Source organism: Falco cherrug, chromosome 5, assembly GCF_023634085.1.
Source record: "Falco cherrug isolate bFalChe1 chromosome 5, bFalChe1.pri, whole genome shotgun sequence".
Lineage (NCBI taxonomy): Eukaryota > Metazoa > Chordata > Aves > Falconiformes > Falconidae > Falco > Falco cherrug.
Genome location: NC_073701.1, coordinates 76,584,661 through 76,596,656, shown reverse-complemented (window position 1 = coordinate 76,596,656; position 11,996 = coordinate 76,584,661). Strand labels below are relative to the sequence as shown.

Sequence of the window (11,996 nt, the reverse complement as noted above, 5' to 3'; positions counted from 1 at the left end):
GACAGAAAGTTTTTTGAAGCTGTTATGTGAGTAAGAAAAAGTCTTACTTTTTCTTGACAACTTGTGGTTGTCAAGACAAATCAATTAAAAAAAAAAAAAAAAAGGACTAAGCAATGAAGTCTGATCACCTTGTGTGGAGTAGGGAAAGGAGAGATTTATTTGGAAATTAGTTGTGTACTAGGACTGCCTTCATGGACAAGCAAATGGCTTTGCAGAAGGTGGGTCTAAGATTTCAACCCCAGCCTGGGAGGGGTCAGTAAAATAAGCTGAACAGCTTAAAGGCTCACCAGCCTGGGTGTAGGAATGCAAAGAGTGGGCCAGCCTGGTGGGAAGGCGTGAGCCAAGCTATGTGTGGCAGTCAGCTTGGCTGCTCTTGCCAGCGACACCATGCCTGGGGGAGCAGGTGAATTTCGACTGCAAACCCTGAGAACCAGGGTTAGAGCAGCCTAAAGAAGGCAGCACATCAGAGCCTGGCAATTTTCTTATTTCTGCAAGATCCTCCTTCAGCTGCACCTAAATATAACCTGGTGGCACTGACGGGCCCCGAAACGCCAAATCTGGGCAGGATTCAAGCTTCCCTGCCACCCTTCCTAATCCCTGGCTCAGGTGGCTTTCCTCTGGTTTGAATGTGGCTCCAAGAAGAGAACATATGTGTATGTGTTGGTGAGAAAGGCAGGAGGAGAGTGACAGGCAGAGGGAAGAGAGACCTATCCAAGGATGGAGCAAGTCATCATCCCCGTCATCTGCTGGCACCAGTCTGGGTTGATGGGAACAGGGCTCCCTCAGGTGATGGCTCTACTACCCACGCCTTGCCACCAACAGCTTTTGGGTCCCTCAGCTGGACAGCTTGGTGTACCTCCGGAGAAGGCACAACTGCCCCTCTGCTACCATCACACACAGCACAGCGTGCCCTGAACGAGGGAGGAGGTTGTGTGTCTGCTCAAGGTGGGTACTGAAACACTGAAATGTAGTGATGAGATCCCAGAACAGTGGGCAGTGTTTTCTTCCATTTCAGTATTTGCTCTGTGCCTGTCAAGAAAAGGAAGATTTTTATCATAGTGAGCAAACACAGCAAAAAGCCTCCTATTCTTTCTTCTAAAGAGTTTTCTTTTACTGTGGAGCACCACAGAGATGCTCCTTCCTCCGGTGGTCCCTTTCCAGAAGGCTCATCAATTTGTCTTTTGTACTTGGTGATGTTTCTGGCAAGTTTGGGATGGGAGTCACGTCTCAGGATAGGTTTGCTGGCATGGGAGATCTAGTATGTTGTTGGAAGGACTGGAGGGAGACTGAAATGCCTTCATCAATAACGTCTTTCACATGAAGTAGCTTCCTGCTCCACGGAGTTGTAGGCTCAAGTCAAGCAAAATCAGTTACTTGTTGTTCATCTATTTTTATTTCCTCCGTGTGGTTTGCTGCAGTCTTTCTTTACCCAGATGGTCTAATAAATTGCTGTCACTAAACAGGAGTCCCTGAACAGCGATTCCTAAACTCTTCCTGTTCTTTAACTGTTTAATGAGAAAATATTTTACTTTCTTTATATTCTGCACATTTGCTGGAGTTGTTTTTCAGTTTCTCCCCTGGAACCCAGAGGATCCATAGATATTTTTGTTTGTTTCACCAGCCTTCAAGCTGCGTGATCAGACTGCTCAGAAAGGTCTCCATCGTCTTTAAAAACTGTTACCAACTTTGATCTGTGTGTGTTTGCTGAGAGCCCCTCTGAGGGTCCAGCCATGTCAGTGGAGGTAACTTGAAAAGGTCCTGGGCAGATTGGCCAGACAATGTTTGCATTATCATTGTGTCCTCTTACCTTTTTTCATTTTGTTAATAAGAGTTTGTATCTAGCTTTATTAGCTTTACATCTTCCAGGAGTTTTCTTGTGCTGGGCAATGTCAGAAGTTGACATTGGCACATCTTTGGTCTGGGAAAACAGATCTTGTTGATCCATTGATCCAAAGCTCTGCTTGTCCAGGCTGTGCCACCCGGGCCAGCGTGGGCTGCAGGGGGCTATGAGCACGCCCGAGCTGGGGACAGCCCGCCACCGATGGAAGCGCTGATGGAAGCGTGGTGCTCCGGCGTCACGTTGGTTCCAGCCTGCATTTCTGTGCAGCAGAGAGTAGGAGTTTGGCCCTGGGAGAAAGCCAAGATATCGAGGCAGATTCTTGAAGGTGCCAGCCAGGATGTCTGCATAAGGAAACTGCTACGATGGGGCTTATTTTAGCAATGTGACAGAAACAGAGTTCTGCTCTTTTTTTTCAACAGATTGGATTTCTCCAAATGATTTCCCGATTCATATAATGTGATTTTACTCATAACAGAAAGAACAAGAGCCATGACAGTTCTCTGGCCATTCTGGCATGTTACAATGGCATTTCTGTGAACGGAATTTCCTGAAATAATTTGCTGATTTTTAATTATAGCATAATAACTAAAACATCTACAACAAGTTCAATTTAAACATCTCAGAAAATGTAAAAAATATCAATGCTGGTGAACCTTAAATGCTGCAGAATAATGAAAACTTTTGAACTTTCTTTGTGTGAAATGAATTTCCCTGTTCTCCAGCCAGTGCCAAAGCTGTGTGACCTGGGAGCATGGCACAAATCCCACCTGATTCCCTGCTGTACAAAGGCACATCCAGGGGTTTCCAGAAGTTTTCCAGACTTTCTCTTTGTAGGGACTTGTGCTGGTGGGAAGAGAAAATCTGGTAAGTGGGCTGGGCTGGGGCTGGGAGTGTGGGGGAAGGGTTCCAGGGCTGGAGGCCTTCATCCAGAGTGCCTCTGGGGCAGGGGCTGACCAAACCAAGGCGGTGGGTCCTTCGCCCTGACCACAAACTCTTCATGGAATGGGTGGCTGCTGTTAATGTTGGGTCTCAATCAAAACCTGCTAATGAGCTGCAAACACTGATCCCATTTTTGCCTCTGAGAAAGATACAGGTGCCAAGTTACATGTTTATGGGAAACAGAAAGATAACAATCTGGAGAAGCTTTTTAGTCTGAGATTTCAAAACTGTGGATTACCTTACCTGAGCACAAGAATATAAATTAACTGGCTACATACTCTCTAGGAAAATAGGAAATATTTGGGACTGTGCCTAAGGCCCATGATAATTTCCAAGGTTATAAGTTTACATGTCAAACTACTGAAAAAAAATCTCTTGCATTTAGGTGATACTCAGCTAGAACAGAGGCTAGATTTTGGACATGGCAAAGCCAGGGTCTAAGGAGAGGGCGAGGTTTTTGGTGACCACCATCCATCATGGAAACCTGCCTGATGGGTGGCAAGGAGTGTGTTGGATGCTTATGGTTCTAAAGGCATTGTTTCAGACATCTTCCCTTTCCAGCTGTCCCACAGGATTACTGCAAAACTGATTTATGCAGGCTTTGGACAAGATATAAGGATTTATTATTGCTATTAATATATATTATTCCCTTAAACATTTTTCTGAGTTGCTGTAGAAGTGTTAAGTGCACTCTTGCAAAAGAAGAAGAGGAGATTCCTTCCCTGAAGAGCTTTCAGCACAGAAGGCAGACTGTGATTAGCAGTGCAGAGAAAAAAACCACAAACATCACAGAGAAGAAAGTGGAAAGCTGTGTTATGAAATTGCCAGCTGAAAAGCATGCAGGAAGACAGGCTGGTTAGCAGCAGCCCTGAATGACAGGTGTGGTACAGTGTCCTGCTTGTGCTCTTTCTCCTCTGGGTTAGAACAGGAAGGTGATGACCTGGTGTATTCAGCAAGCCCTGAAGCTTTAGCCATACGAGGCTCAGCAACTGCTGTGCACAGGAAACGGCAATGCCAACAAAAAGAGCATCACTCCTAGCACTGCCTTCCTCCTGTCTGAGGGAGCCAGTCCTTGGAGGGAAGCTGTTGGCTCCCACCTCTTCCCACTTCCCACAGGAGCCCTGCAGACGCAGGTGTTCCCTGTATGCCACCCTCTGCATCCAGAATCGCTTCATCTCCCTAGTGCCATGTCACAGCTGTTTTCTGCTCTTCCCACTGTCCCATTTCTGCATGCTGCTGCACTCCCCACACACAGTCCCTCCTGGTGATGGCTCTGGTACGTAATGCCCTCACAAAAGAGACTAAGTAAATAACTCTTTGGGTAATCAGTCTGTAAGCATCTCAATACATCCAGTGTTTTCTGGCCCTGTCCTTGAGGCCTGTCAATATGAAGGTGTGAATACAGAAGCCTTAACCATATGAACTTCACTTGTAACCTGTGGTGTCTCTTGCAGGAGTGAGAAGACCATCAGCGGTCTGAAGGGCAGCTCTTTCTACAAGCTCCAGCTCTCCAGCAGAGCCTTCTCTAACACTCAGATGTGGCATCCATGTGGCACTATAAATAACCCATCTTATTGCCTCCTCTGGAATGATCACACCTCATACAGTGTAAGATCAGCTCCAGAGTTTAGGAGCTTTGGTGGCTTCTTCATCCATCCCAGTAACGAATTGGCTGGATGGTCACACTCAAAGAGTTGCAGTCAGTGGCTCAATGTCCAAGTGGAGACTGGTGACGAGTGGTATTTCTCAGGGGTCCCTACTGGGATAGATGCTGCTCAACACCTTTGTTGGTGACGTGGTCAGTGAGATTGAGTGCACCCTCAGCAAGTCTGCAGACGACCCCAGGCTGAGTGTTGCTATCGGCACACCTGAGGGACATGATGCCATCCAGAGGGATCTGGACAAACTGAGGAAGTGGGCCCACGTGAACATCATGAGGTTCAACAAGGCCACGTGCAAGGTCCTGCACCTGGGTTGGGGCAACCCCCAGTACCAATGCAGGCTGGGGATAGAATATATTGAGAGCAGCCCTGAGGAGAAGGACCTGGGGGTGCTGGTGGACAAAAAGCTCAACATGGCCTGACAATGTGCGTTTGCTGCCCAGAGACCCAGCCATAGCCTGGGCTGCATCGGAAGAACTGTGGCCAGCAGGTCGAGGGAGGCCCACCTGGAGCACTGTGCTCAGCTCTGAGGCCCCCAGCATAGGGACATGGACATGTTGGACCAAGTCCAGAGGAGGCCACAAATATTATCAGAGGGCTGGAGCATCCCTCCTGTGGAGACAGGCTGAGAGCTGGGGTTGTCCAGCCTGGAGAAGAGAAGGCTCCGGGGAGACCTTATAGTGGCCTTCAGTCTTAAAGGGGCCAACAAGAAAGGTAAAGAGGGACTTTTTACAAGGGCCTGTAGTGACAGGGCAAGGGGGAATGGCTTTAACCTAAAAGAAGGTTGATTCAGAGTAGATATAAGGAAGACATTCTGCGCTGTGGGGCTGCTGAGGCACTGGCACTGGTTGCCCAGAGAAGCTGTGGCTGCCCCATCCCTGGAAGTGTTCCAGGCCAGGCTGGATGGGGCTTTGAGCAACCTGGTCCGGTGGCAGGTGTCCCTGCCCATGGCTGGGGGGTTGGAACTGGATGGTCTTTATGGTCCCTTCCAACCGAAACCATTCCATGATTATTTCCCCCTTCCCACCTACACCTAATTCACACACAGCGCACATGAATGCACACTTTTCCATTATTTTGGAAATTCCCACCAATAAGAATAAGGCAATTCTTGTGTAAATGCCACCTTTCTATGTAAGGAAGGCATTGTAAGAGCAAGAGACAGCAGGGTGGTCTCAAGAAGCAACCAGTCTGGAGGAAAACACTAATGGGGTTGTGTGGGGGGGGTGGGGGAACCCCACCCCACGCCCTCAAACCAAAAAAGTTTCATGAGGATCCCTCAAAGCTCAGTCACCCCTTCCTCAGAGACAGTAACATTTCAGAACAACCCATTAGATAAAGAACAGACTGATACAGATCTACTCAGAAATGAAACTCACCTGTAAAAAAGCAGGGAGTTAGACAAAGGGAAAACCAGTGTGGCCTGCGCAGTTACACCTGCAGCAGCACTCCCCGAGGAGCCGTGCAGCGATGCCTTTCGTTCCACCTACAGCCTTCAGGGATGTGTGTGTGGGGAGGTTAATGCACTGTCCTGCTGTGTAGCTCTAGCAAAGCTCTAATAAAGGCTCCTACCCTCCTACCCCCTTATCAAATGATTTTTGTCCATCCTTCCCTCTCATTTTCTGCCATCGCGGTATGGCCAGGTCAGTGGTGGGAGCACAGGGGACCCTGCACGTACCCTCAGCGCTGGCATGCTCAGGGACCTGTTGCTGGCCATGCTGGGCTACCAGGGCTCGGGGCTGTGCTGGGAGCCCCTTGCCTCCGACAGACCCCAGCAGCGTCAACTTTTCAGTGCAGGTGCCGCCTGTGTTTGGTATCCGGCACCAACTGAGACACCTCCTTGGTGCTTAAATAATAATGATGGATTTCTGCTCTGGAGTGATAGCTTGTGTTGTGCGGCTGGGTTAATGCATGTCAGCTGTCATCGTCCTTGTCAGCCACTGCTGTCAGTGAGCTGAGATAAGTAAATCTGTGATGATGCATATCCCAGAGAGAGCAGGGATTAAATATTTCATCGTTTCAGACACTGAAACGTCTCCTAATTTGCAGTCCTTTTCTAGCGGTCACATCCTCTCAGATCGCTGCAGCCCTGGGGGAGAGCGCAGGCTGCCTGGCTTCTGGGACTGCAGGGCAGGGGATTGCCGGCAGCAAAGTCCGTGCAGCTGGGGCGAGCCAAGCTGCTGCTTCAGTCCTGGCAAATTTAACAATAAGCAGAAACTCAAGGAAAAATAAAAACCTCTATTTTTTCTGATGTGCCTGATTAAGGCAGTTGAGCTTTTGTTACGCAGAGCAGGGAGAGGTGGCCTAGCACCCACCTTGGGCTGTCTCTGGGACATGCTGCTGAGCATCTGGTGCCATGGGCTGAGCATCTGCTGTGGTGGGGTGGCTCACTCCATGTGGGCAACACTATGGAGAGCATCAGCCATGGTTGTAGTTAGGTAAAGGTGGTTGTTTCGTGGTGCTCCCAAAGTGGTGGGTCACCAAACCCTGGAGATGAGCTTGGTGGTCATTCCTACATCCTACGTCCCCTGCAGCACCATGTGTCTGTTCTGTTCTCCGAGGTTTTTCTCACAACCCATTGCTAGTAAAGTTCCATATTATTATTGACTGCTTGAAGACAGGGAAAAATGCCATCATTTAGATTTCTTCACTCTCCTGGGCTTTCCTGGTACTGCCTGTAGGAGCTCTATATTGGAGGGTTTTTCAGTGCAAAATACCAATTTATTGATACTGACGTTTTCTCAGGTCCTTCTTGTTTTTATCACATCAAAGCAGTTATTCTAGGGGGATGTGGAAAATGAAAGCAAGTGCTCTGGTAAACAAGGTCTTGCCTACTTTGGAAACTGGCTTTTTTAGAGTAACTACCTAGAGAACCAAATAAAAATGAAAATGTCTCCTTCTCCGTTCCACACCAGAAGGGAGAGAAGACCTGTCCTGTCAATGCTGCTCATGAAATGAAGTCCTTGTTTTCCAGAAAGCCTTAATGAGCCACAAACCTTCACAAACCAGGGAGACATACAAACACGAGCTTCTGAAAAGCCTGATTTCTTTCTTATTTCCTTCACATTTCCTGAGAGCTAGGGGTTTTCTTTGCAACTATGATGAACAGAAGGGTTTTGGTGGTTGGTTGGTTGTTGGTTTTGGGGTTTTTTTTTTTTGAAAGCTGAGATTCAAGTGTAGCATGTGACTCAGAGTTGGGACTTGGGAAAAAAAATAGCATGAGCAGTTGTGACAGTTCTAAACCTGTAGGTAACTGCACAGGCATTTCATCTTCATCCTTTCCTCCTCTTTATTTAATCTAATCTCCTCCCTTTGCTGTGCTTTTTATCTGGACAACAGATACACAGTATCGTCCATATGGGTACGTTCCTAGGTCTGTGGTTCTGCTGACTCTGGTATCTGAGGTCTGAGTAGCTGGAGCCCACCAGAAAACAAGAAGACAAGTGTTGAGGCTTTGCAAGTGGACCTTTCTGCTTCCCTGTTATGTGAAGTGACCAAGTCAGTATTCTTCTGCGCATTGCTAAGTAGCAGCATTTCTGTGGGTTTTTTTTTCATGCAAGAAAAATGTAGTTTGTGCTGTCTTAGATAAAACCAGCATATTTTATGAGATGCATTTCCCTCAGGCCCCAGGGAATAGAATTTGTTCTGTAATAAGAGACCAATGTGTTTTAATTGCTTGTTGTAGACTATTACCTGTTAAATTTGTCTGAGACTGTGACACCAGCAAAAACCGTCTTTTCTGTTTTGCTTCTTTCTACTTTAGAGCTGTCAAATAATTTCAATATCTAAGGATAAAACATGACAGATGACTCAAATATGTGGCAGGTCATAAAATACTGATCCTTCATGTTACCTGCTAATGGAACACACATTACCATGGGTAAATCTTTAACTGGGATTCCTGACTTCTGGTTGTTATAACACTAGTTTAGCTTGCAGTCTAAAATTATGAAGTAATGGGTTTTGTCCCAGAAAATGTTAAAGCCTGTCAATAAGGCATCAGATTTACTTGTCTTAAACTAGTGCTTTTTATCTAGACTCCCAGCCATGTTTTCTGTTACAACCTACATCTGCTGGAAACCCTTTTGGACCTTTCTATTTCCTTTTTGACTCAGCAGAGCCAACTCGGCTTGTAAGATCATACGATAATGAGAAGCACTGTGGATCTGTCAAGGATTTCCCATTGGGATTTTCTTTCCCAAGTTAAGAACCTTCTCTTGATTACATATGAAAGAAATAAATCATGTTTACTAGATTATCTTTTAGGACTTTGGAATTTTCTGCTAAGCTTATAATTATCAGCTTTTTTTGGGTAATTTTCAACTAGCAATGACTCAGACTTTCTTGTCTGGTCCTCCATGAAAACTGTCCTTTTTGCTAAATGAAGGCAGCATTTGCTGACTAGAGCTCAGTGGATAAGATCCTTTGGCAGCAAGAAGGAGACAGTGCCCTACTTGAACCTACCTTTCAAGCAAAATGCTGGAAAATAGTGTTCAAAATTAGATTTGTAATCTCTGTTGAGCAGGGGCTGTGTCTCACACTAGTTTAGGAGCCAGAAAACAACCTCAATGCTTCTGGAGTGGAATGGTGGCAGCTGCCAGCCCTCCTGACTTGAGCCTGTAAGAGCAGATTTGTGTCACACCTTCTCTTCTAAAGCACTTCCTTGTCTGTGACTTCAAACTTCTCACAGGAAAGTTAACATTGTTCCTCTTACAAGGAGCCCTTTCTAGTGTGGTTACCATGTAACTGTGTGCTTTCAATGCAAAATTATCCAGGGCCAGGTGAGCCCCAGTGCAACGACCCATTGGAGACCAGCAGACATTCAGCCCTGAGAGTAGGAGGTCTTGGAGTCTGCCACTGCCCCTGCTGTTGTTGAGGAGAAGATCCCTCCTCTCCGTAAATCCTATGTCTGAGAAACTCACTGGCCCACAGGTGCCAAACTGGGTCCCTGCTCCAGGTGGGATGAATGGTGCAGAGCAGCAGATGTGCTTTAGGCTATTTTATTGGAAGCTGAAGGACATATCCTCTGTGTGGCTTGGGAGAGCTGGGCGAGCTCTTCCATGCTGCACCGTGAAACTATTCCCAGGGCAAATCCAGCCCCAGGAGTGCTGAGAATCACAGGACAACACCTGCAAGCAAAAATACAACGCCTTGGAGGGGACAGCAGGAGTCCAGCGCAGCTTTGCAGCTGGGTTGCTCCCAGGCATCATTTGCCACACCTAGGAGATTTTGGTGGTGCAGTTAGACCTTGTGAGCATGTCTCTCCGGTTTTAGGGCATCTTTGTGTAACCAAATTATCACTAGAACCAGCACTTTCACAATACTTCACCCACAAATTAAAATGAGGTGAGAAGACCAGCCCCTGTATCACAGCGGCCTCATCAATGCTGGATGAAGTGAAAGAAAATCTACTGAAAGTATAGCACAAGTATTTGGTGCACACTGGTTGGTGTAGCTCCTGTGTGCTTGGAAGGTTATCTGTTTTCCACTTCTTATATAAGCCTGTTTACTAAAAGACTTGAACCGTCCCTGCAAATCTTGTCTGTGGTATTCACCTTTGAGGCTACGATCTGAAAAACATTCTCACAGCATTTAGGAAACACTATTTAAGTAGACTGCTAAGAAAATACATGAAAAACTTGATGGAAAAACATATTGTTAGAGTGGTGATTAGCAACTCACTGTCCAGCTGAAGGACTGCATTTATTAGTTTCATAGGAATCTCTCTTAGGTCTGATGTTGTTAAAATATTTTCATTAACCATTTGGATAGTGGAATAGAGGATCTCCAATGGAATAGAGGATGTCATCTGCCATTTGTAGCCCACACTTCTCCAGGAGGGGCTGCAAGTGTGTTGTAACAGAAACAGTATTCAACATATATAATGAATTAGAGAAATGGCCTTAAAAAATAGGACACATTAAATAGCAATATGTACATGGGCAGAAGAAGGAGTTGTACCAAACATAAGTTAGGGACCAACTGACCACATGAGTCCATGGGGCCCCTTCTGTTGTGAAAAAGGACAAATGTGCAAGCAGGAAAATGTATCTGCAAGATGTGCAAAGCAGCTCTGCCAGGCTACTCAGCAAGGGCTCAGCTGTGTGGTTCGATTTTTGGCACTAGACTATGAGAGAGAAGTGGACCTACTGGGTAAAGACAAGAGCAGAGTGACAAGAGTGATCAGAAGCCTTGGAAATCTTAATGCAAGAGAAAATATGGGCAATTGAACTGTTTAGTCTAGAGGAAAGCAGACTTACCAGACATAACACTCTGAACTATGAAAAAAAGCTGCTGCAAAAGGGAAGGGAATAAATCATTCTCTCTGGGGATGTGACAAGTAATGGGCTTAAAGTGCAGCCAGGGAAATTTCGCTTAGACAATAGGAAAAGCCTGCCTGGGATAAAGCCTGCTGGCCAGCAGAGCAGCTACTGGGAGAGGAGTGGGAGCCCCAGAGCGCTCCCCCCACCAAAATGCCCCCACTCCCTGCAGCCAGGCACAGCTGGAGGCACATAAAAAACCTGTATTGCACCCACTGACATCCCACAGGGAGAGAGGAGAAGAAAAATGCCCTGTCTCCATCTTACAACCCTTGCCCCACAGGAGGTACGACAGCCCCTTGGAGAGGCTGCAGTGCAGAGGCTATTTGTAAGCCAGGGCTCAGGTGGCAAGGGGTGACTTGCTGTTTGCAGTTCCCCCAGCTGGAGGGACTAACCTCCACAGGGACATCACGTTTTCTCCCCAGGTGACTTACACAAAGGGCATTTCCACTGATCAGGGAAAGAAAGATTCCCCAGCCCTTATCTCTGTGCCAACTGATCAGTTTATTTTTAACAGCAAGCTGCCATTAGCATTTGTTTGCTAAAAATAAACGTATTTCAAATGCAATTCATTACCTAGCGCATTAGGGTAAAGGCAATTTATGCTTCAGTCAAGAAGAAATATTTTTAAGAGCTAAATTGGTTCATGCAAATATCTGTGGCTTGTACTCAGTGTGTGTGGTACCAGTGGAGATGGGGCTCGGATTTCAGTCGATTGACGGGATAGATCACAAAATTCAGAAAGCTGTTGAGAAGCTTGGTGCAGTATCCTATTTTAACTTAATTAAAAACATGATCGCAATTATGCAACAGAAAAACAAAAGAGAGGTGTGGGGTGTTAGAAACAGTTCTCCCTTACAGCTGCACCACAGCAGAATTGTAACAAATGGGCAGACATGTTTTTTGGGGAAGGGTATTCTTTATTATATTGACCATAATGGCTTCCTAAAACCTAAACATAATTGCTTCTTGCTCACAGAACGGGGAAATATTACAAGGACATAGCTTTGAATCAGAATATGCCAGTGCATAAGGATTTTGAAGTGGGTTTAGATGAGCTGCTGAGCCAGGAGCTGGACGGTGAAGTCTGTTGAACCTGTCCTTCATGAAGCGCCTAGTCCCCTTTTGTTATTTAAGAAATAATTTCAGCTCCCAGAATGTTTTGTGGAAATAAAGTATTTCACGCAAAGCTTGCTAGTTTTGATGACACTTTTAGCAGGATTTCTAGGGCATGTG

At 46.3% G+C, this 11,996-nt stretch overlaps 1 protein-coding gene across 2 annotated transcripts in view; it reads right to left on the bottom strand.

Moving 5' to 3' along the window:
- Positions 1-11,996, bottom strand: part of LHFPL3 (LHFPL tetraspan subfamily member 3) — a 252,116-nt gene that overhangs the window by 7,867 nt on the left and 232,253 nt on the right. The gene's annotated exons all lie outside the window — the stretch shown is intronic.